Below are 26,419 nucleotides of genomic sequence, written 5' to 3'. Positions count from 1 at the left end.
TCGGCTTACGGGTAGAAAAGGAATTCAAAAATGAATCCAAAGCCGTAGGATCTTGTGTTGTGTACGTAGGTCTTAAAAACGAGGCAGTAGTGCTTTTAGAGCTCCTTAACTCACAAAATACAATGGCGTACCATTCAAAAAACCGTGGATTTACTTCTGCTTTTAATAAGACGAGGGCATCACAGACGTATATCTTTGGGAACGAACAGCGGCTTGTTTTAGGTGGGCCCTTGGAATTGAAAAATGTTGGGATAGCAAATCTTAAAATAATTACTATTAATTTATCAATGATAACCAAGCAATTGCTATATTTCCAGTTTATATACAACTACAATACTATTTGAGAGTGCTTCCTGCTGAAGAAATTTTCCTAGCACTCATAACGCTCTCGCTCGGTGCTTCATCGTTAGCCTGATAGAAACTGTTTTATCGAAAGAATTGTGTTCTTACGGATATATTATTTAAAGACCGTCTCCTGTGTGTTAATGCTATCAAATATGCACCTCATGTGGGGTAATCGAGGCTATCAAATATGCATTTAATTAGCGTCCTTCCTGCTCACTAGGACTTACATACAGATTTGAGCAGGATTCACTATGTTCTGGTCTATCATTCATAATATTTTCCCGATTGTATGCTTTAATACTTGCAATGGAACCAATTATATTCTAACCTCCAAAGCAGCCTTACTTTGGGGTCTGAGACCGGTGATCTGAACGATGAGCGAAATAAAGAATCGATTTTAAGTTTTTTAGGATCTTCTCTTACACGGTTAGGTGGAAAATATTTACGGTATAGTATGTCCTGTGTTCTCTACCAATTTAGTAACACTGGTTATCACAAAGCTACCAAACTGTTGGCTAATCAAATAAGCTTTTCATATAAGCGCACTGTATGATTTGATTAGTAACTGAGTTCCACACATTTCATAGAGCAAAAAAAGTCATTAATATTAGAAGTCTGTTGGTGAAAATTGTCCATATCTAAGTTCTAGAATGATATCACGATAGCATTGTCTTGATAAGAATATCGTAACACATTTCATTTATCTGACATCCTCCTTCTTTCTAATGCTCATGTTCTTGATGTGTGAATTCCTTGTTACTCGGAAGATTTAATCAAGCCTTCACTCGCGTCTCGATTGCCTATTCGCAAACAACCTTTGGATAGCTTCACCACAACGATTGTGTAATGGTAGGATACACACCTTTTCTTTAGATAGAAGAAGTGTAGTACCTTTGTATTTCTTCGATACTTCCACATCAAATACTAATACTGCATATTCTACAGTTCTGCATACAGAAAATGAATCCAAGAAAAGTGAACAAAGCACATGCGTTATGACATTACATCAGCCATTATACTGCAAAGAAGTTGAAATCATAACTCAGCTGAAGAAATTTCTAAGTTGTACCCCTTTAGGAGGTTTGCAGTTAAGTAATTTCTAGGAACGAATGGATACATTATATCAGGACATGGTATAGAAGATCTTTGGTGTATCGTGTACACTATGACAACATTAGTGAAAATGCTCAATGACCATGCCTACTCAAGATCATTGAGTACTCACTTCTAGACTTTGCTCGGGGACCTCTAAATGTGGTTATGTAGACATTTACAACTGTCGGAAAAGGTGACAAAATCTAGGATCTGCGATGTTATTAACAACGTCTGGATGACGAAATCAATATGCAACATTACCAAGAAAATGAAACTGCATGACAAAAACCATATAAGGATATCTCAAAATTAAGACGGTTACATTTTCCGAACTTATGACTGTGGCTGCACTATATAGAGAAGGTCATAATCGTATTGCAATTCATCCAAAGGGACTAGATTTAACAGGTTACTACAACCTTCATTTGAAGGCTATTAAATTAATGCTTCTGTTTTCTCACGCAGCTGGTCATTTTTCTTTGAAAAATTTGCACATCACTATACTCAACAGATGGAAGCACTGGAGGCAAATACGGTATCACAGTATACCAGAAATTAACAACTCAAGGAACATTCACAATTCGCAGGAAAAGGGGCCTTCTTGAACGAAGTTCCAAGAGATATGATTATCGAACAGTGCATAATTAAGGGCACGAAATTTTCTCGGGTATTAACTCAACGTCAGATACAACGTTAGCAGGATTAATCCTTCATTCCCAAATACTCTTACGGTAAAGCTTTCATAAAACCAGGCGAAGAAGCCTCCACCTCCTCGCAAGCCTCCAGCTCTATCTGTTGTAATACGAGGAGTAGGTCCCCAGTTCACGGATGCCGAGGTCGCTGATGAACATAAGCTGGTGGGTCATTCAATCTTGAAATGCCTTCGCATAAAGAACGCATCCGGACCGACTTATAAGGTCCGAGTTCTCACAAACAGTCAAGAGACCGTGGATGACCTTCTTAGCAATGGTGCCTACATATACGTGAAAAGACATCGTGTGGAACCGTCTCACTCACCTCTGCCTCTTTCTGTATGTTGTGAGCGATGTCATGCTGTAACTCCCATCACACTAACTACTGCAGGAACCCTTTCAAATGCGGGTACTGTGCAGGTCCCCATTCCACCAAGTCTTGCCCCAATCTCAGTAATCCACCGCAATGCTCGACCTGCCCAGATCAGCATCCTACGTACAGCTATAAATGTAAGGCCAAACCCGCTGCAGAGATGCTTAAACCAGAGCTCACTGTACCTATCCGCATTCATAACACCGATACTACTACTCCGCCTCCTAGTTCTGCACAACAACCCATCACCATCGACAAATTTTTGTCATTTCTCACTGTTACCCTGCAGAACATACATCCATTTCTTCGTCAACATATCCTCCAACAAGTACAACTCGCTGCTAAAACTATCCTGCATGTCAACTTCACCGGCACTTATTCCAACAACTATGACATTTTCATTCTACAGTCCATGAATCTGCAGTCTAACTTCTCTGCGCATCTCTTCTCATTATTTTTCACTATGGCTGTGCATTTTCTCTTTCTGAATATTCGATCTCTTCAAAAAAACAAGCCTTTGTTTGAGCAGCAACTTCTGGAGGAACACGTTCATTGTTTTCTTCTCAACGAAACCTTTCTTACTCCTAAAATCTCATGCAAACTCTCACCTTATCTCCTTCTTCGACACGATAATACCATTCCAACTCGACGTGCTAATGGTGGCGTCGCTATTGGTTTTCCACAATCTATTTCTTATAGAGTACACGCTACTGGAGATACATCACTGCCTGAACATCTTATCGCTACTTTATATTTCAAACAATGCTACGTCACTATTGCTACCATCTATGTACGACCAGGCCATCCTATTCCTCTACGTTTGTTTCAATATATTTCTGACAATTTCCAGACCTACATCATAATGGCCGATATTAATTACCATAGATAACCAAAAACGCATCTTTTGCAATTATATTCAGACCCAAACGACGGGATTCATACATCTCATTCTTAAACCAACTCGACCGGCTTCGAATACAACTCCCGATATAGTGATAACATCGCCCAATATTCTCTCCAAACTAACTCTTTCTGTGCTTGACCCGCTTGGGAGAGATCATATCCCAATTAAAGCTACTCTTCAAAATCGAGGTACACCTCAACCCGCTCCGCTTCCAACTCCCCGCACAGTGGCTCGTTTCGACCGTGCCCGTTGGCCTAACTATAGGGAATTCCTTTGCAACAGGTTAACATCTTTATCAGCTCCAACTTCAGAGTCTGAACTATACGACACAATTGATGTGATCACTGATAGTATTCATCAGGCGTCTTCGCAGTACATTCCTCAGACTACAATTGATCCCTATAGACCAACATTGCCACCACAATACTTACCTTTAATACGTTGTTCCCGTCTGCTGTATCGTGATTTTACTCGCACGGGCAATCTGGAATCCCTTCGGCAACATCGTCAATACCAGCGGGCAGTGCATAACTATCTCGTTGCCTATAAGACCAGAAGGTGGTTTAAAACCTGTAACACTCTCTCTGATACAGCACATCCAACTAAGTACTGGAAACGCTTTCATCAGCTCACTGGTAAAACTTCTCGCACTTCATATCCACTCATTCTCAACGATACGCCCTTACACACTGACATGGACAAAGCCAATGCCTTTGCTGATCAACTTCAAGATGTCTTCACGCCACTTGGACCTGCTCTATCTGCTCGCACTCATCCTACTAACTGGCTCAATCTCAACTCGCCTTCACTCCAACCTCATGTTGACCATCTTCTACCCGCCAATTCTTCTTTGACAGCTCCTGCCACCGTTACTGAAATCGCCTCCACCGTCTCTGGTAAACGCAACACCGCTCCAGGACTAGATACTATTACGTATCGCCATATCAAGGAAGGACCATACATTCTCAATTATCTTCTGTCTCTCATCTTCACATTCATCCTCCGTACTGGTTTTATCCCTAGCGATTGGAAAACATCCAAAACTTTAATGTTCCTGAAACCGAACAAACCAGCTTCGTATGTGTCTTCCTATCGTCCAATTCAACTCACCCTAGTCTTCAGTAAGATACTTGAACGGATACTGGTCTCTCGCCTCCACACACATCTTGCCGATCACAACCTAATTCCACTTCATCAGGCTGGATTCCGCCCAAACTACAGTATCAATGATCAACTTCTCCGTCTGACCACTTACATCACTGCTCAGTTTAATCAATCTAAGCCTTCCTGTCTCGTCCTTTTCGATTTAGAAAAGGCTTTCGATAAACTGTGGCATCTCGGCTTCTGTACAAACTCTTTTCTTTCCGCCTTCCAATGTTACATTCGCTTCATTTACCACTTTCTCTCTAGCCGCCTGACCTACGTTTCTATCAATAATGTTCCATCTCACCCTGTGTTTATCCATTCTGGATTTCCTCAAGGCTCTGCCCTGTCCCCGCTTCTTTACTTATTGTATGTTGCTGACTTTCCTGCTCTTCCTCCAAACGTCAGTCTTTTTCAGTATACGGACGATACTGCATTCCTGGCAACGGCGACAACTTTTCATAATATCAACCACATCCTTCAAACTGCCATCGACGCATTCATCCAATGGTGTGATATGTGGTTCCTTAAACTTAACGCCAATAAAACACAAGCAATTATCTTTCTACCACCAGGGAAACGAAGTCGTGTCCATCGCAATCCGGCCAACCTCAGAATCGAGATTGCATGTACTCCCATTGCTGCAAGTCCCACTGTGACATACCTGGGCATTGTCTGCGACTCCCACCTAAAATGGTCTGCTCATCTTAAGAGTCTTGCTCTTAAAGCGACAAACCGTCTGAACCTACTCCGACGCCTAACTGGGACTAACTGGGGATTAAAACCTCACACCCTTCTTAACACCTACAAAGCCTTTTTACGACCTGTCTTAACATATGGATTTACAGCTTGGCTTTCTGCACCCGAATCATACTACCGGAGACTCCAAATTCTTGAGCGCCACGCCCTCCGCCTTGCCTTCCGCATTAGATTACCAAACCCAACCAGAGACTTGTACGAGCAAACGCCTTTTCCGCATATCCTTCACCACCTGGAAGTTCTCAGACTCCGATACGTTACGAAGCGATTCCAGACTCACCATCCTCTACTGTTTGATGCTATGCACCACGAAGCCACTCTCCGCAAACCCTCTTCTATTATTCAGCCTTCCCCACTGTCTCTACTGTTGACTCTATACCATTACGTTCTTTCGCCAAATAACCCGGACATGCAACTTCTTGATGATTTTCTCATTGCCACCCCCCACCATACATTATTACATATTATGTTGCACAGTAACCCTACCGTACTAATTGGGCTCCCGTCGTCCTCATTGCGTCCAGAGCAACCCCTGGACAGAAGATAACACTCATTCGTCTCACTAACTTCCTATCTGTGTTGTGTTGTGATGTGAAGTGCACCTCATAGTTTCATTTTATCACCAATATTCAGCTCTTATCACTCTCCTGATGTATTGTTAAATAGTGTTCCTATCCTTACCTATGCTTATGATTATGGTTAAAGGCCATAATGTCCTGCAATATGGAAAACATGGTTACAATAAAGTTTATGAAATCTCCTTTGCCTCCCGACAATTGCCTTCCATATATAGTTCCTCTTTCATTCTCCTCCCAAATAAAGGGCGTAACTCTTTGGGTGGGTGCTAGCCTCGGCTAGCAAAAAAAAAAAAAACCGTAATAGAAGTTGTACAGGACTTTTGTGCTCATCTGTTTATCAGTTCATCCTCTTTATAAATTCATCGGCCGGACTTGTCTTATAGGCAAAGAGAAGCGGCCCTAGGTCTACAATTTAATCACGTTACTAATTACCTATAAAACTCCTATTAGAGTTTCAGGCCAATAACCTGCATGTGAATCCTTTACAAGCTTACGACCAAAGGTTTAATATAAGTGTTAAGCTTCGTGACGTTCTGTCTCAAAAGCAGCTTGGTACAGACGCTAGAATCTTGCTATTGAGAAGTACCCTTTGATTGTCCTTATAGCCTATAAAACCTAGGGAAATAAGTTGAAACCAACTGGGGTCGACGTGTTGTAGAGGTTTAATTCTTACACCCCTTCTTGGATGAAAGTGTACATGAGGTCTTTGCTTGTACCGTATATCGAAACATCGTTCTTTATTAAGAGAGTTAAACTTTGCTTCTTTTTAGGAAATCCGAATACTAAACGGTAGTTATAAATATAGAATCTTGATGAAATCAGTCAACCTTGCAAAAGACGCCTCGATATTTTTTATAAACTCCCGTTTATCTTTTTGGCTAATAGAAATTTATCGCAGTGGGTTTTACTTTCCTTGGGCAGCGGGACGAACAAGTTATCGGACACCATTCCGAAGAAGGGAATTACAGGGGTTCTGGTGGAAGATGTGGGAAGTGAGCCTAGGAAGTTTTATATTTTCAGGTGACTTAACTGAAAATCTCCCAGTGTAACGTAAGTAAAAAAAATCTGTCATTGATTATTTTCTTGATGTCTCTGTTATACACCTGTTCTACCATACCTGTATAACATCTTTGTATCGCGAATCCGTGAATTACACCGCTAGCTTTAGTAATTCATCGGCCGGACTGTCTCACAGGCCAAGAGAAGCGGGTCTGGTATTACAAGGTAATCACGTAATGTTTAAATTTAATAATTACCTAGCATTTCCTTTCAGTTGTGCTTGTATTGGCTTCAAAAGATACAGCAACTTCTCATGAAGTCATCTAGTAAGATTCTTAGAAGTTCTGAATCAGTACCATCAACAGCTACAGATTTCCCGTTTGTAGTTTCTACCATTATTCTTTACTCCTTCGAAAACTGTTTGAATTCTTTGAAACGTCTAGTTTTGATCTCCAAGTTTCTCAAGAACATTGATTGAATTGTCGTGGCTTCAATGGCAGATTTTAATTGGATCGTTGCCGATGTTTCCTGAAGGCTCTTTTTTCTCTTTCGGAATTTTCCGTGTCTGATTGTAATTTAAATCCATAAAATATAAGGTTAAAATTGCGCTTAACATAATTTATATACGTACTTAAGGCAGATTTGAGTTGCCATTTTTAGTCCACACCATTGCGTGTAGAACTCTTCCTTCTACGTGTGGGTTTTAAAACTCAGTACAAATGAGACTGCGCATTGATACATTTTCACACATGGAAGGTGGCATTAGCTCAACGTGCCACTCAGATGATAAACTGTTTCCTTCAAAAGTACTGTAGAACTTCTTTTATCGTAACAGTATTTGGGAATGAAGCATTTAACTTGCTAACGTTGTTTGTCAGGTTGAGTTAATCCCCAGAAAATTTCGTGCCATTCTTTGAGCACTGTTCGATAATCATATCACTTGGAGCTACTCTCAAAAAAGCCTCTTAATCTGCGAATTGAGAATGTACCTTGGATTGTTAATTTCTTGTAATCCTCTGATACCGTAGTTGCCTCCAGGGCTTCCAAATATTGAGTATAGTGTTGTGCAAATTTTTCTTAGAAAAGATGACCACCTGCATCAGAAAACGGAAGCATTCATTTAATTGCCTATAAATAAAGTTTCTAGTCCATTGTTGAATGTAATCCCTTTGGATAAATTGCAATACGATTAAGACCTTCTCTATATACTGCAGCCAAAATTTACGGTTCGGGAAATGTCACCGTCTTAATTTTTAGATTTCCTAATATGGTTTTGAGATGCAGTTTCATTTTCTTGTAAATGTTGCTTATTTATTACGTCATCCAGACATTGTTGAATAAGATCGCAGCTCCTATATTTTGTGATTTCCTCTGAGAGTTGTAAATGTTTTCCCAACCAATTGTTGAGGTCCAGGAGCAAAGTCTAGAAGTGAGTTCTCAATGATCTTGAGTAGGCATGGCCATTTAGCATTATCGCTAATGTTGTCTTAGTGTACAGGATACACAATTGTTTTATACCATTTCCTGACATAATCGTGTCTAGAAATTACTCAAGTGGAAATCTTCTAAATGCGGTACAACTTTGGACCGTTCATAAATTTCTTCAGCTGAAGGTACGATTTGAACACCCTGCCAGTATAAAGGCTGATCTAATGTCATAACGCACGCACTTTGTTCACTTCTCCTGCATTTATTTAGTGTATGCAGAAGAGTAGAATATTTAGTATTGGTACTTGATATTGAAATACGAAAAAAAAACAGAGGGACTACACTGCTTATATCAAAAGGAGATGTGTGTATTTCACCATTACACAATCGTTGTGGCGAAACTTTCACAAGATGAATAGCTATCCTAGGTTGTTTGAGAAAAGGAAATCAAGACGCAAGACGCTAGAGCGAAGACTTGATTATATATTCGGAGTAAGACAGCATTAACACACCAATAACATGAGTTTATAGTATTAGAGGGAAACAGGATGTCAGAATGAATAAATGTGATACGATATTCTTATCAATACAATGCTACTGTATATCATTCGAAAACTTTGATATGGAGAATTTTTATGAAGAGAATTCTGAAATAAATGATTTTTTTTGCTCTATGAAACGTGTGGCACTAAGTTATTAATCAAAGCATACAGTGAGCTTATTTGATTAACCTACAGTTTGGTTACTTTGAGGTGACTGAGTACTGAGTATTTATTATACGGTACATATTTTCACATAACCGAGTAGGAAATAATCTCAAAAGAACTTAAAATCGTTTCTTTACTTGCCTCATCGATCAGATCACCGCTCTCAGGTCCAAAGTTAAGCTGCTTTGGAGGTTAGAATATAATTGGTTCCATAGCAAGTTTTACAGTATACAATCGGGAAAATATTATTAATGAAAGACCGGAAATTAGTGAATCCTACACAACTCTATATGTAAGTTTGAGTGAGCAGCAGGGACGCTAATGACGCTAATGATTCTTTCTTAAAATTATATATAATCCGTAAGGACACAACTCTTTGGATTAAAAGGTTTCTATCAGGCTAACAATTAAGAAAAAGGTGATTGCGTTGTGAGTCTTAAGTAGATTTCTTCAGCAGGAAGCACTCTCATATAGTAATGTAGTTGAATATAAAAGGGAAGTATAGCAATTGCTTGATTATCATTGATAAATTAATACTTAAGTTTTTTACATTTGGTATCACAAAATTTTCAATCCCAAGGGCCCACCTAAAAAAAATTGCCGTTAATTCCCAAGGCTAAACGTCTGTGATACCCTCGTCTTGTTAAAGGGAGAAGTTAATCCACTGTTGTTTAAATGGTACGACATTGTATAATGTGAGTTAAGGAGTTCTAAAAGAACTACTGCTTCGTTTTTGAGACCTAGGTACACGACAAAAGATCCTACGGCATCGTATTCAATTTTGAATTCCTTTACTAGCTGTAAGCCAATTTTAATTAAGGAATGGATTCCGATGTCCACTGCTGACTTCTAAATTTCACAGCATGTAAGATGGACATAAGCCAGTATAAGCATTTAGCCTTACCGCACACTTCGAAATAGTACCCTAGAATTATTGGCACGCCTTTTGCACTCTAAATCAATAATTAAAAATCGAACATCTCCGTCCATCCTCAAAATTATTTCTTTAATTACCGCATCACTTAGAGATCGATTTAATCTCTTATTAATATCTCTTTTCAGACTTTGTAGAATACTATTACAAAAAAGTCAAGTGAAATCGCTGCCAATGTTTAATGCGATTTCTGTCGTGGATGCGTATTACAAAAAGGTTCACAAGCTCGGGGATGCCTATCGTATTGCAAATGACCCATATACTTGTCCAAAATTTTAACGCGCTTTCTCTTTACTATACCTTATGAGCTCACGGCGATATACATTTTTTTTCAGCTAAAGACTTCTTGTTCCGCATGTCACTGGGCTTAAACTCGAATATTTCGAATTTGCAAGTCCTAAGGACAATATGAGGTGCCGTACATTTCCCATTTCATACCGCACGCTCCCGTCGGTTGTACTGAATGGAAACTGATTCCACTCGTTCTAATGTAAGTATCATGGCGGATCTCGACATCTGCTGTTATTATCTATGTATCTAAATGCATCCTGATATCTACAATTAGTAATACCATTATTTCTGCAGAACATCTCAGTCGGCACTTTTGTAGTTAAATTTTAAACCTTTTGCAAATGTAAGAAATTTTTCAATAGATTTTTGAGTATTACAGAGTGTAAGTTTTAATTGAAAAATCCTAATCTCACTACGCTTGTTATCAAATATCACTATGTCAGGTTGTTTGTATTGCATTCTAACTGCTCGCATTTGTTTTGATAAGAGAAAAACACGTATCAGGATGTCTACTCATAGTATAATATCTGAATGTTTCTGTAACTAGGTAATAAAATGTAATCTTAAAACAGTTTGAAGTATAGATCTACGCACATATCTGTGTGTTTTAACGTTCTTCTAGCCAATTCATTTCGACTTTCTTCTTTAAAGCTCAGTACAACAGACACTGCATTACTCAGCGCAGTCGAATTGACACTCTTGAGCATTGAGATATTTTCATACAAGGAAGGTGTCATTAGGTCAACGTGCCGCTCAGATGATAAACTGTATCCTTCAAAAGTACTGTAGAACTTCTTTTATTGTAACAGTATTTGGGAATGAAATATTTTTTATGCTAACGTTGTTTCTCACGTTGAGTTAATCCCCCAGAAAATTCTTGGCCTTCTTTCAGCACTGTCGCTAATCATATCACTTGGAGTTTCGCTCAAGAAACCCTCCTTTACTGGGAATTGAGAATGTTTTTTGAGTTGTTAATTTCTTGTAATCGTCTGATACTGTCGTTGCCACCAGGGTGTCCAACTGTTGAGTATAGTTATGTGCAAATTTTTCATAGAAAAGGTGAGCAGCTGCGTGAGAAAACGGGAGCAAAAAATTAATAACCTTCAAATGAAGTTTCTATTCCTTTGTACAATGTAGTCCCTTTGGCTGAATTGCAATACCATTATGACCTTCTCTATACACCGCAGCCAAAGTTAACGGTTCGGAATATGTAACCGTCTTAATTTTGAGATTTCCTAATATGGCTTTTGTCATGCAGTTTTATTTTCTTGTAAATGTTGCATAGTGATTTCCTCATCCAGACGTTGTTGAATTGATCGTATATCCAAGTTTTTGTGTTCTCTTCCGACGGTTATAAATGTCTTCATAACCAAATGCCCCGAGCAAAGTCTAGAAGTGAGTTCTCCATGATCTTGAGTAGGCATGGCCGTTCAGCATTTTCACTAAAGTTGTCATAGTGTACAGGATACATGAAAGTCCTTCTATTCCATTTCCTGACATTATGTATCCAATCGTGTCTAGAAATTACTTAAGTGCAAACCTCCTAAACGCGGTAAAACTTTAGACCGTTCAGAAATTTCTTCAGCTGAGGTACGATTTGAACACCTTTCCAGTACAATGGCTGATCTAATGTAATAACGCATGTGGTTTATTCACTTTTCATGCACTTATTTACTGTATGCAAATAGTAGAATATATGCTATTAGTACTTGATATTGAAATATTGAAGAAATACAGAGGGACAACACTGCTTACAACAAAAGGAGAATTATGTATTTTACCGTTACAAAATCGTTGTGGCGAAGGTTTGTCAAGATGAATAGCTATCCAAAGCTTGTTTGAGAATAGGAAATCCAGACGAGATACGAGTGAAGGTTTGAATCTTCCGAGGAAGACAGCATTGACACACTAAAAACATTGGAGGGAAAGTGATACGATATTTTTATCAAGACAATGCTATCGTGATATCAGATTACATTTTCATTATTAACTTGGATATGGAGTATTTTCATCAATAGACATCTGTAAAAAATGACTTTTTCTGTTCTGATATGTGTGGCACTTAGTTACTAATTAAAGCATACAGTGAGCTTATATGATTAGCCCTCAGTTTGGTTGCTTTGTGAATACCAGTGTTACAACGTTGGTAGCGACACAGAACTGACTATACCGTAAATATTTTCTAACTAACCAATGGAAGATCATAAAAGAACCTAAAATGATTCTCTATTTGTCTCATGGATCAGATCACCGGTCTCAGAACAAATGTAAAACTGCTTCGGAGTTTTGAATATAATGGGTTTAGAATATAATGGGTTCGATATTATTAATGATAGACCGGAACCTAGTGAATACTACACATCTCTGTATGTAAGCACTAGTGAGCAGCAAGGATGCTAATTAAATGCATATTTGATACTCTCGAGTGTTAACACACAGGAGACTTTCTTTAAATTATATATCCGTAAGAACACAACTCTTTGGATTAAACGATCAAGAGAAGGTGAGAGCGTTATGAGTGTTAAGTAGATTTCTTCGACAGGAACCACTCTCAAATAGTATTGTAGTTGCTTATAAACGGGAAGTATAGCAATTGCTTGATTATCATTTATAAATTAATACTTATGTTTTTTAAATTTGGTATCACAACATTTTTCAATCTCAAGTGCCCACCTAAAACAAACCGCTGTACGTTCCCAAAGCTATATGACTGTGATACCCTCGTCTTATTAAAGAAACAAGTAAATTCACGGTTTTTTAAATGGTACGCCATGTATAATGTGACTTAAGTAGCTGTAAGAGCATTACTGCTTTGTTCTTAAGACCTAGCTACGCAACGCAAGATACTGCGGCGTCTGGTTCATTGTTGAATATCTTTACTAGCTCTAACCCAATAGAAATTAAAGAATACATGGCGACGTCCACTGATGATTTCTAATTTCACTCCATTTTTAGATAGACATAAGTTGAAAACCAATATGTCGTTGACAATTGCTTAATTGTTGATCCAATCAGTTATGATTATTATTATGAAATAACGTTTCCGTTTTATAGACCTAACAAAATGGACATGAAGACGATCTTGATGTAACTTTAAAAGAAGGTGTAAAAACAAGGTATAAAGCATAAACGTAGTTTATTATTTAGTTTACATATTTTGGAATTTGTTTAACTGCAGTTTAGTTTCCGACTCTCCTAAAAAGAAGTCAAGTTTAACACTCTTAATAAAGAACGATGTTTGCATATTCCGTACATGAAAAAGAATCAATGTACATTTTTATCCAGACCGGGTCGTAAGTATGAAACCTCTACTACACGTCCATCGGAGTTGATTTCGACTTACTGCCCTAGGTTTTATACGAAATAAGGATATTAGCCCAGTAAATAAAGGACCAAAAAGGGTGTCGAGCTGAAATAATTTAGAAAAAGCTGAAAATTTCAGGATTTGTTTTTCATGTGATCTTAAATGAAATATCAAAAGTCCCCTAAAATCCCGTGTGCGCTTCATCGTCAAAATGGCGGCCAAAGATGGCGGCCGTCCGAAATGCGCATGGCTACCGATTTTAGCTTGTAACTCTGAGACTATTTAAGATATTCCAATTCTGTAAAAGCACTTTTGTTCTAGAAGCTCTAATCTATAACTTTTCTTAATACTTTTTTCTCGTAAAGTTTAATACAAAGCCACCATTTTCCATTAAATATAAAGTGATACAGTTTAAAAGTCCTGTTCTTGAATTGGTTGTAGAAAATCTCCAAAACCGTTAGGAATTCGCAAACAATGCTCGGAATAGTTTAGATTCAACATTTAATTAGCTTTGTTTTAAAAAAAGAATAATCTAAATCGGAATACAATTAGTCGAGATATTCTATGTTTTTGATTAAAAGTAGTTGGATAAAAATTAATCGCTATTAGTCCAGCACCTAAAGTTTCGAAATTCATAGTTGTGCTGGATTTATGGCATTCATGCCTTGGACTCCAAACTAAAATTTCTAAACTTTCATAAAACCTATGTGAATTTCATACCAAAATGGCGACTAAAGAGGATCTTTGTCCGACATCTGCCCCCCCCCTAAAAAAACTAACAGCTAGAAAAGGGATTATTATATTTCAATTCTGTAAAAAGCACTTTTATTATGAAAAATAAAAGCCCTATTCTGTAAATTTTGTTAAGAGTAATATAATTTTAAGTACATTGAAAACAGTGGCGGCATGTTGTTATGCAACCGGTGGTGCACACGGAATAACTAATTTGGTTGTATATTCATAAGGATACCAAATGGTTAATTTGCATTGAGTCTACTTTTAGATGCACAACCCAACTTACAGTTATGTAGTGTGCCTCACTGATTACATACCAACGAGCCACCATTGTTGAAAATTAAGTATCCGTTTTTACATCTCATTTGAACTCCCTTGTACAGTAGATTCTGCATTGTAAATAGTCAAATAGGGAGTAAAAAGTTTTAAAAATATGTATTACACCTACCTTCTTTAATACATGAAAATTTCATGGTCTTCAGAGTCGTCAGGAATTAACATATTTGAACAAATATTTCCCCGACAATTGAAAGAAAGTTTGGAACAAGTCAGTCCTGCCTTTCTATATTCACATTTGCTGTTACAGTCTTTCTGCGTTCTGATTTTACATGGGCAAGATACAAGGTTCAGCAGATTGTCAGGAGCAGCTTTTAAGTTTATTGCACTGGAAGCAATTTACCTTCTATTAATTGCCACTGGAAACAATTTGTCTTCTATTAATTGCTACCCCAATTTTGTTGGGTTCAAATCATTCCCCAATCATTGGTGTACTTGAAGGTAAACACATACATTGTGTTGAGAGGCAGCAGCACTTGTAAGAGAGAAATTTGCCGAATTGAATTTTGAGGATAGTTTTCTATTGTGCTGCCAAAATGTCTTGAGCCGTGGCAAAAATGCGAACTAAAGCTCACACCCTCACACACCCACGCGTTGAGCCAATAAGGCTACAGCTGTTGCTAAGCGAGAGAAAGCGAGTGGAATTCCTTCAGCCGATAGCAGCGCTTGCAACGGAAGACTAGGGATCAAGTCAATGTGGTATATTTATAGTCATTATCCTGTTGTAGGCTTATTTCGAAGTTCGCCTAAAGAAATTTAATTGTGTTCTCCATACAACCGCATAACCAATCTTTCTCCTATTTTAATGACTGTTTGGGAATCTAAATTGGGTTGGTGGAAGACTGTGACCGCATTAGATAGTTCTTGCTACTTCTGAAGAATTTTGGTGGCAGCCTTTGTTGAAAAAAAGATGATGATGTGTTACACTCTGTGATAGCGTGAAGACACCCTGTGAAAGATGTCCTTCAGTGACTCTAGTTTCCTTTGGATTTTGCCAATGTGGAAGCATTTCTGTTCAATTTTGTTTGTTTTCGGCCTCACAAAGTACACTGTAGTATCTGGAATTGTTCGAGCAATTAAGATGGCCAATAAGTCAGAGTCAGTTCCTACGGTACTACTACAGCAACAAAAGTGTTTTATTTACTTAGATTAATAGCTGTGCTGACAATCAGAGCATCTACATCTCCTTCAGCTTCGTACATTGTAATGCTTGAAGAGTTAAAGTGGGTTTTGAAGAAATCAATCAAACGTCTTTTATTTTCAGAGTTCAGTAAAAGGGTTTTTGCTCAGTAGTTACTTTCGTATTTTCATCAAATGCGATTGTAGAGACATCTTTGGCATTGCTCTTCTCTGTCGTTCAACATTTTTGGTGTTATTGCCTGTTGTATAGCCATCAAAAACTGCAGCTCTGCACGGTGAAATGTGTTTCTGTACATATCGTACATATTTTTCAGAAGTATTTGCATATGTGTTAATATCGGACAAACAACCGCATGAAGTAAGAAACCACCGTCTACAACGTAACTCAATTCTGATAGAGTTTTCATACAGGGTTCTATACGTCCTACAATGTCCACAAGTGCAGATTTTCTAGTTTTTCTAATTGAAATTTCATCAAACAAGGAGGGAGGATAAGGTGCTAGTTCATATTTTTAAAAAATGATGCATCTATTCATATGATTGCAATACCGCAGCAATTCGGCTGAACAACTAAAGTGAGTTGATGCTAACAGCTTCCTTCCTAATATTAATTATATTGCTTGTCGCAGACACACAACCTTCTCTTTTCTTTTTAGAACTACGCTACCAAAGGTTTTACCTATCATTCAAGATAGTGATTTTGACCCTATCTCTTTCGTCCTATCACAGTTAACTTTCTTACCAGTTACTAAGCCAGTTGCAATGTTGACTAGAAGGTCTTCTTGATAGGACTGTTCAAACGGGTTGTGAAGACTAAGCCAATCAGAAAGTTTTCTGATGTCTTGATCATCTGTCTCCTGACCGAAAGGTCTAGTTTCTACATGATGTTCAGACACTGACGACCACTTTTCACAGAAACTTTCTAAAGCTTCACTCACTTCCATTGTAATTGCAAAAGATAAGACCGAGCCAGCCAATATCCCGCCCATAGCTCAAGCCTCCGGAAGCTTTCATTGCCCTTATTAAACTCTGTTCAATTACCATATCTGTTGCACTTCCACTCCAAAAGCAATCCTTACTTCGCACATCAAAGTATCTTTCAAGTTCTGCTGGTTTCAGTTTATTTCCCAATTCTTCCATCTGTTGCAGATAAAACTGTGTAGATTTCGCATAGTTCAAATGTCCTGCTGCGTAAAAGTTTGGAATCATTCATTTCACCGTATAAATATGAAAGTCCCAGGTTCCAGGACGCTCCACTCGAATATAAAGTATTATTAATCTTACTTGTTCCAAACTTTGAAGCCACAGTTCAGCTTTGACTGGGCTAGATAGGTCATAAGTATTTTAATGTCTGGATTATCCTTTAAGTCGTTTACGGTTTTTGTACCTATGATCAACTCATCGATACTGAAACGTATATTACTCTCTTCAAAGTCCCTAACTAAACTGCAAATCTCTTGATGGTGCTACATAAGTCAAAAAGTGCTTAGTGCTCTTAGTGCTCTTGCATATGTAGTTCCATTTAACATATGTACCACAGTATTTTGCGCATACAACAAGCCCCAAAAGTTCTTCAATTAAAGTACCAGATAATATGTCCAACGTCGCCTAAGTATGACATTAGAAGGTGAAATCCCCCCAGTCTGACAACTACTTTAGCTAAATCACTATCTTGTTGAGCAGATGTTTTATTTCCACTGCCTTCCAATACAAAAGTTGTTCAAAAGTAACGATACAAGAATCCTATCCCGCCTTCTTGCTTCCGTCACAAGTAAATAGAAAGGAAGTGTAAATTGTACAGAAATTTGATGATTTCCAGTTGAGAAAAGGAACTGCAGTTATGCTGCTCATTTCAAACTGCCGGTGGTCCACCCTGGCTTAGATGAATCTTCTATGAGATGCATGAGAAGTCAAACTTCTGTGAAAATTAGCATATCGGAGATTTTGTACTATCATATTTTCTTCCGGTATCAAATTCTTTATTTCAATATTTAAAAGTTCATTGTTTGTTGGTTTGTTATAAAATTTAATATCCCTTCCAGCAAGAGCGGATACCATAACTGCTGAAGGCAGTGCAGCACGTTCTATACGAAAATCTTGTCTATTTATTTTAGGTGTGCATATTTTAATCCCACCCATACTGTGGAAAGTACCGTGGCCATCTAATGTTCTCGCTGCATTATCGAAAACAAACTGAATCAAATTTTGAGAATGATCGGTTTGGATTGGAATAATAGAAGACATTCTAGAATATTCATATCTTCTAGATAGCTGGCTGATATTCCAAAACTATGCAAGTATATCTATCTATATATTGACGAAATCCATAGTATCGCAAACAGTAAACTCCAATTGCTAGATGGATTCGTGATATAAACGTACGAGGCCGACATATTGAAATAATTGAATGGCAGATCATGATATACATCCGAGATAACATATTTGAATCACCTTTCTTACTTCTAGTTACATTTTCAACAAAAAATTTTAATAATTGTGGATCCTCGGGAGTAACTTTTCCAACGAAGGAATTGCTTCTTTCTAGGTAGACGCGATACGAATGCATTGTTGATGCTTCTATTTTTAGACATGATCTGCTTTTCTTTTCTTGTTTGCTTCATTCTTTGAGATAAGAAGGCAGGGTTTTGCTGTTTACTTTCATACCACTATGAACCACATTAGCTTAAAATTTATGTATGTTTAGAATATAATAATATATAGACTACCAGCTGTTACGCCAATGATGTTAAGGGTGAGTCTACTGAATACATATATATTCAGTACTTTATTTCTGCTACTAAAAGGATAAAAAGAAGATTTAAAAGAACACAGTATGGACAATTGGGTGACAAGAAAGCAGCTCTGTGCACCTATATTTTTCAAAAACGTCGAATTTCTCGACTAATTGTATTCCGATTTGGATGATTCTTTTTTTAAAACAAAGCTAATTAAATGTTCAATTTAAACTATTCCGAGCATTGTTTGCGAATTCCTAACGGTTTTGGAGATTTTCTACAACCAATTCAAGAACAGGATTTTTAAACTGTATCACTTTATATTTAATGGAAAATGGTGGCTTTGTATTAAACTTTACGAGAAAAAAGTATTAAGAAAAGTTATAGATTAGAGCTTCTAGAACAAAAGTGCTTTTACAGAATTGGAATATCTTAAATAGTCTCAGAGTTACAAGCTAAAATCGGTAGCCATGCGCATTCCGGACGGTCGCCATCTTTGGCCGCCATTTTGAGGATGAAGCGCACACGGGATTTTAGGGGACTTTTGATATTTCATTTAAGATCACATGAAAAACAAATCCTGAAATTTTCAGCTTTTTTAAATTATTTCAGCTCGCGGTCCTTTATTTACTGGGCTATATATAATGCTTAATGCTCAGCACCTTGTTCCTTTGCGACTGTACCTACCTTCCTTTCAGACAGAAGACCACAAATCTTAACAATTTTCTATAACAGTTATACTAGACTTGTGGTCGTAAGCTTGTAAAGGATTCAAATGCAGGATATTGGCCGGAAAATCTAATGGGAGAAACTTAGGTAATTAAGTACGGTACGTGATTAGGTAGTTAGTTAATTAGGCCCGCTTCTCTTGACCTGTGAAACAAGTCCGACCGATGAATTAATAAAGCTAGCGGTGTAAATCACTGATACGCGATACAAAGATGTTATACAGGTCTGGTAGAACAGGTGTAAAACAGAGACAGGAAGAAAATAATCAATTGACAGAATTTTTTTTTACTTAGTTGTTTGGAAGTTTTTCAGTTGTCACCTGAAAGATATAAATTTCCTAGGCTCACTTCCCACATCTTGCACCAGGAGCCCTGAAATACCTCTCTTGGGAATAGTCTCCGATAACTTGTTCGTCCCGCTGCCCAAGGAAAGTGAAAGAGACTGCGATAATTTTTCTATTAGCCAGAAAGTTAAACTGGAGTTTATAAAAAATATCGAGGCGTCTTTTCCAAGCTTGACTCATTTCGAGAGATTCTATGTTTATAACTACAGTTTAGTTTTCGAATCTCCTAAAAAGAAGCAAAATTTAAGTCTCTTAATAAAGAACGAGGTTTCGATATGCGTTCCATGCAAAGACCTTATGCACACTTTCATCCAAGAGGGGGCGTAAGAATGAAACCTCTACAACACGTCGATCCCAGTAGGTTTATACTTATTCCCTAGCTTTTATAGGCTATAAGTGATTCAATGGATACTTCTCAGCACCTTGATCCTTTGCCATTGTACCAAGCTGCTTTTGAGACAGAAGGTCACGAAGCTCAACAATATTCCGTAACAGTTATATTACCTCTGTGGTCGTAAGCTTGTAAAAGATTCACATGCAGGTTATTCGCCTGAAACTCTAATAGGTTTTTTTTTTAGGTAACTAAGAATGTGATTAATTTGTAGACCCAGGGGCGCTTCTCTTGGCCTGTGAGACAAGTCGGGCCGATGAATTTATAAAGCTGATACACCGTGCTAGTGGGCTTTCTCGGGGTTCTCCCGTTTCCTCCCACTTTCTTCATTCCACCATTTCACTCATCTCTCATCATCACCGTCTCCTTTAGCCTAACCGGCATAACCGTGGGACGTAAAATTTAAAGATTTCATTTCATTTTTATAAAGCTGATGAAATGATAAACAGATGAGCACCAAAGTCTTGTAGAACTTCTGTTATCGTAGCAGTATTTGGGAATGAAGAATTAATCTTGCTAATATTGTGTCTGAAGTTGAGTTAATCCCCGAGAAAATTTCGTGACCTATTTTAAGCACTGTTCGATATTCATATCTCTTGAAACTTCGCTCAAGAAAGCCTCTTTCCTGCGAATTGTGAATGTTCTTTTCCGTTGTTAATTTCTTGTATACTCTGATACCGTATTTGCTACGAGGGCTTGAATTTTTTGAGTATATTGATGAGCAAATTTTCCATAGAAAAAATGACCAGCTGCGTGAGAAAACGGAAGCATTAATTTAATTGCCTTCAAATGACGATTGTAGTCCCATCTTCCATCTTGTACCTTTCGATAGAATTGCAATAAGATTATGACCTTCTCTATATACTGCAGCCAAAGCTACGGTTCGGAAAATGTAAGCGTCTTAAATTTTGGGATTCATCTAGTTGATCATTCCGTCTCAGATATGAAAGGTGTCAAAATGCTAATACAGTCGGTGCACTAATTTGCTACAGAGCGAAAGCTTACCAGAACTTTACTCCCCGGTGATTAAACGTTTAGAAGATCGAGAAATTCAAATCCTCCACAAGATTAAAAGAGTGTGCGATATGGCAGTCCGTAGTACAAGATGAACCGTGCGAGTCAGAAAGACTTTAAGTTTCTATAGCCTGTAGATTATGGGGATAAATACGTAGCGTTATTAATATAGAATCTTGATGATGTGAAACAAGGTTGCAAAAGACTCTCCAAATTTTTTATTTAGGCAAGTTTAACCATCAAGCTAAGCGAAAGTTAATAGCAGTATTTATTACTTTCTTTGGGCACCGAGACGAGCAAGTACTCGAACACTATTACTAAGGGAGAGGATTCAGGGCTTCTGCTCCAAGATGTGGAAAGTGAGTATGTTCATAAGTCTTCATATATGCTGCTCGTGTTAAAGAATTCAAAAAAATGTAAACAGAACAATAAATCACCTTGCTTTATAACTTGTTTTTATACGTTCATTCAAAGTTACTTCATTCGTAAAGGTGACTGAATCACAAACCTATCTTTCAGTCACTTTTTATCTACAGGTAAGTAGGCTTATCCGGCTGGAACTGATCGTAGCTGTGTGGGTCCTGGAACTCGCATATCCTCTTTCACACACCAACCTCGTTCGATTGGGTTCATGCTTACACCATTTCACTCCTGAAGTTTTTGCTCGTTACCTTGTGTGTGTCCTGCTACAATTTCGCTTTCTCTTCGGGTACCAAAGCCGCTCGTGTTAAAGATTTCCAAAATATGTAAACTAAACCATAAACCACCTAATGTTTCATACCTTGTTTGTTTACCTTCTTTTAAAGTTACATCGGGATCGTCTACATGTCCATTTTGTTAGGTCTATAAATCGGGGACGTTATTACAAAATAATAATCATAACTGATTGGATCAACAACTAAGCAATTTTCAATGACTGAATGGTTTTCAACAGCTTTGTTCATCATCTATATTAGATTGTCCTCCGATCTTGCATTTATTCATGAAGTCCCTTGGCAAAATGGAGAAAACCTTCAACATTTCATATCTGCTCTTTTATACTAACATGTGGCTCGTTCACATCTTGCAATCACTTGTTATTTAAAGGTTAATAACATTACCCGGCTGGAGCTGATGGTAGCTGTGTGGGTCCTGGAATTCGCATATCCTCTTTCACACACCAACCTCATTCGATTGGGTTCATGCTTAGACTATTTCGCTCATGGAGTTAGAGAGACTTCCGAATTGAATGCTGAACAGCTGCCGTTTTAGCAGCGTGAAAAGTGGCCATTATGAAGCTTTGTAACTACTCACTTGTTATACCTGATATGGCTTATACCAGAGAGAACATGTTTCCTTCTCCATACAGGCTAATAAGAAATGTGTAATCTTCACCAGATAGTCAGGATTGATTATCGGTTGGTAGAAGACACCGACTAACTTTCACAATTCTTTTTTTTTTTTTTTTGAAGGATCTTGAAGGCTTTCATCTATTCACTGCTGATTATAGCTGAAGACGTGACACAACCTGTTGCATCCTGAAAAAAGTGAAATCAATCTTTTAATGACGCTACAGTTTCTCTGAATTTAATAAATTCGTAGCATTACCTATCAGCTCAACAACTGCTCATGAAGTCTTCTAGTAACATTCTTAAAAGATCCGAATGAAACCCATCAACAACTACAGGTTTCTAGTTTGTATTTTGTATTTTCTTCCATTATTCTTCTCCATATACAGTTACCTTTACTCCTTCGAAAACTGATTGCATCACTTGAAGCCGTCTAGTATTGATCAAATTTTTTCAATAAGTGTGATTGATTTGTCGTGGCCTCAATGGCAGATTTAAATTCGATCGTTTCAGATACTTCCCGAAAGACCTAATTGTCTTTCGGCACTTTTTGTGTCTAATTGTATTTTATATCCATAAAATAGAAGGTGAAAATAGCGCTTAACATAATTTATAAACGTACTTAAAGTACTTAATTTCGAGGTTTTGTAATATAGTTTGTCATGAAATTTCATTTTCTTTTAAATGTTGCATATTGATTTCCTCATGCAGACGTAGATGAATAAGATTGCAGATCCTAGTTTTTGTCATATCCTAGGACGGTTGTAAATGTCTTGATAACAACATGTAGAGGTCCCCGAGCAAAGTCTAGAAGTGAGTACTCAATGATGTTGAGTAAGGATGGCCATTCAGCATTTTCACTAAAGTTTACATAGTGTACAGGATACACCAAAGTTCTATACCATTTCCTGACATAATATATGCAATCGTGCCTAGAAATTAATTAATTGGAAATCTAAAGGCGATATATCTTTGGACCGTTCAGAAAATTCTTCAGCTGAGGTACGATTTGAACACCATTCCAGTATAATGGCTGATCTAATGTCATAACGCATGTGCTTTGTTCCCTTTTCTTGCACTCATTTACTGTATGCATAAGAGTAGATATTAGTATTTGAAATTAAAATACTGAAGAAATCCAAAGGGACTACACTGCTTATATCAAAGGGATAGGTGTGTAACTCACCATTACACAATCGTTGTGGCGAAACTTTCACAAGATGAATAGCTATTAAAGGTTGTTTGAGAAAGGGAAATCAAGATGCGTGACGCTAGAGGGAAGACTTGATTATACCTTCGGAGTAAGACAGCATTGACACACCAATAACATGAGTGTATATATAGTATTAGAGGGAATGAGGATGTCAGCATGAATAAATGTGATACGATATTCTTATCATGACAATGCTACTGTAATATCATTCAAAAACTTGGATATGGAGATTTTTCTCAAGAGAATTCTGAAATAAATGACTTCTTTGCTGTTTGAAATGTGTGGCACTAAGTTATTAATCAAAGCATACAGTGTGCTTATTAGATTAACCTACACTTTGGTTGCTTTGTGATGACTTGATTATACCGTATATATTTTCCACATAACCGTGTAGGAAAAGATCTCAAAAGAACTTAAAATCGGTTCTTTACTTCTCTCATCGATCAGATCACCGTTCTCAGGCCAAAGTTAGGCTGCTTTGGAAGTTAGAATATAGTTGGTTCCATAGCATGTTTTACAGTATACAATCGGGAAAATATTATTAATGATAGATCGGAACCTACTGAATCATATACAACTCTATATGTAAGTTTTAGTGAGCAGCAAGGACGCTAATGAAACGCATATTTAATAGGCTCGAGTGTTAACTAACAGGTTTCTTCCTTTAAATTATATATATCCCTTAGAACACAACTCTTTGGATTAAAAGGTTTCTATCAGGCTAACAATTAAGAAAAAGGTAATTCCGTTATGAGTCTTAAGAGGATTTCTTTAGCAGGAATTACTCTCAAATAGTAATGTAGTTGCATATAAACGGGAAGTATAGCAATTGGTTCAATATCATTGATAAATTAATACTTAAGTTTTTTACATGTGGTATCACAAAATTTTCAATCCCAAGGGCCCACCTAAAACAAACCGCGGTTAATTGCAAAAACTATCCGTCTGTAATACCCTCGTCTTATTAAAGGGAGATGTTAATCCACGGTTTTTAAATGGTACGACATTGTATAATGTGAGTTAAGGATCTCTAAGAGCACTACTGCTTCTTTTTTGAGACCAAGGTACACAACAAAAGATCCTACAGCATCGTATTACCACATCACATAGAGATCGATTTCATCTCTTATAATTATCATTTTTCAGTAATTGTAGATTTCTATTACAATGAAGTTTAGTGACATCTCTTCTAATGTTCTTATTTTAAGGCAATTTCTTACGTAGAGGATGAATTATACAGAAAGCTTCACAAGCTCGGGGTGCTTGTGCTATCGCAAGTGACCCATGAACTTGTCCATGATTTTAACGCGGTTTCTCTTTACTATACTTTATGAGCTCACCATGATATTCATTCTTTCTCACCTAAAGACTTCTTGTTCCGCACGTCACAGGGTTTAAACTCGAATATTTCGTATTTGCAAGTCCCAAAAACAATATGAGCTGCTGTACTTTTCCCATATCAAGCCGCCCGCTCTCGTCGGTTGTACTGCATGCAAACTGATTCCACTCGTTCTAATGCAGTTATCATGGCGGATCTACTACATCTACTGATATTATCTTATTATCAAAATGCATCCTCATATATACAATTAGTAATACCATTATATCTGCAGAGGGCCAAGAGTCGGCAACCATGTAGATATGGCATATGCAGGTAATTTTTCAACAGATTTTAGTCTATTACAGCGTGTAAGTTCCATATGAAAAATCCTAATCTGACTACAACTCATATAATATTAGTATGTCTGGTTGGTTGTATTGCATGCTAACTGCTTGCATTCGTTTTGATAAGAGAACAACATGTATATAGACATCTCTTGTTAGTAAATATATGAATGTTTCTGTAAGCCGGTAATACAATGAACTCTAAAAACAGTCTAAAGTATAGTTCTAAGCACATATTCGTGTGTTTCGGCTTTCTTCTTGCCAATGTTAACGGCTCTTGGCTGGACTATGCAAGGAATGTACTCTAGGCACTTTGCCATGATATTCCGCTATATGATGCGATCATCTATGCAGAATTCTACAGACGATCTGGTGCTTCTATTTTAGTAAAGGAATTACTTGGTGATCTAGAATGGCTCTGGTCAAAGGCCATGAATATGCTCGCATACATACCAGGCCAAATGACACTCTGGTTCAGTGTTAGAGATAAGTACATTTCGTAAGCTTCAACTGTTGTAAGGTAGATTTTGTGGAGTAACTTGTTGATCCTTCTGTCTCAGGTATGAAAGGTGTCAAAAAGCTAATAAAATTCTTGCACTAATTTGCTACAGACGGGAAGTTTACCAGATGTTTGCTCACCGGTGAGAAACCGTTTAGAAGATCGGGAAATTCAAATCCTCCAATAAGGTTAATAACAGTGACCGATATGGCAGTCTGTAGTGTAAGAATGACTGTGCGAGCCAGAAAGACTTTAAGGTTCTATAGCGTGTATAGTTCTGTAGATAGGTAGCGATATCAATATAGCATTTTGATGACGCCTCGAAATTTTTTATACACGCAAGTTTAACTGTCAGGCTGAGCGAAACTTATTAACTGTATTTATTATTTTCTTTAGGCACCGAGACGAGCAAGTACTCGAACACTATTCCCAAGAGTTAAATTTCAGGGCTTCTGGTCCATGAGGGAAGTGAGCCAATAAGTTTTAGATCTTTGAGGTGTACTTAACTGAAAATATCCCAATCTAACCTAAGTAAAAAAAAAATTTTTCTGTGGATTGATTGCTTTGTTGCAGTCTCTGTTCTAGCAGACTTGTGTAACATCTTTGTATCGCGAATCAGTGCTTTACACCGCTAGCTTTAGTAATTCATCGGCCTGACTTGTCTCACAGGCCCGCAGTGGTTTTCCGGTATATGGACATGGTGTCCGGTGTCCGGTATATGGACAAGAATAATGGAAGA

Source organism: Thermobia domestica, chromosome 17 (genome assembly GCF_964235325.1).
Source record: "Thermobia domestica chromosome 17, izTheDome1.hap1.1, whole genome shotgun sequence".
Lineage (NCBI taxonomy): Eukaryota > Metazoa > Arthropoda > Insecta > Zygentoma > Lepismatidae > Thermobia > Thermobia domestica.
This window is presented reverse-complemented; position numbering follows the sequence as displayed.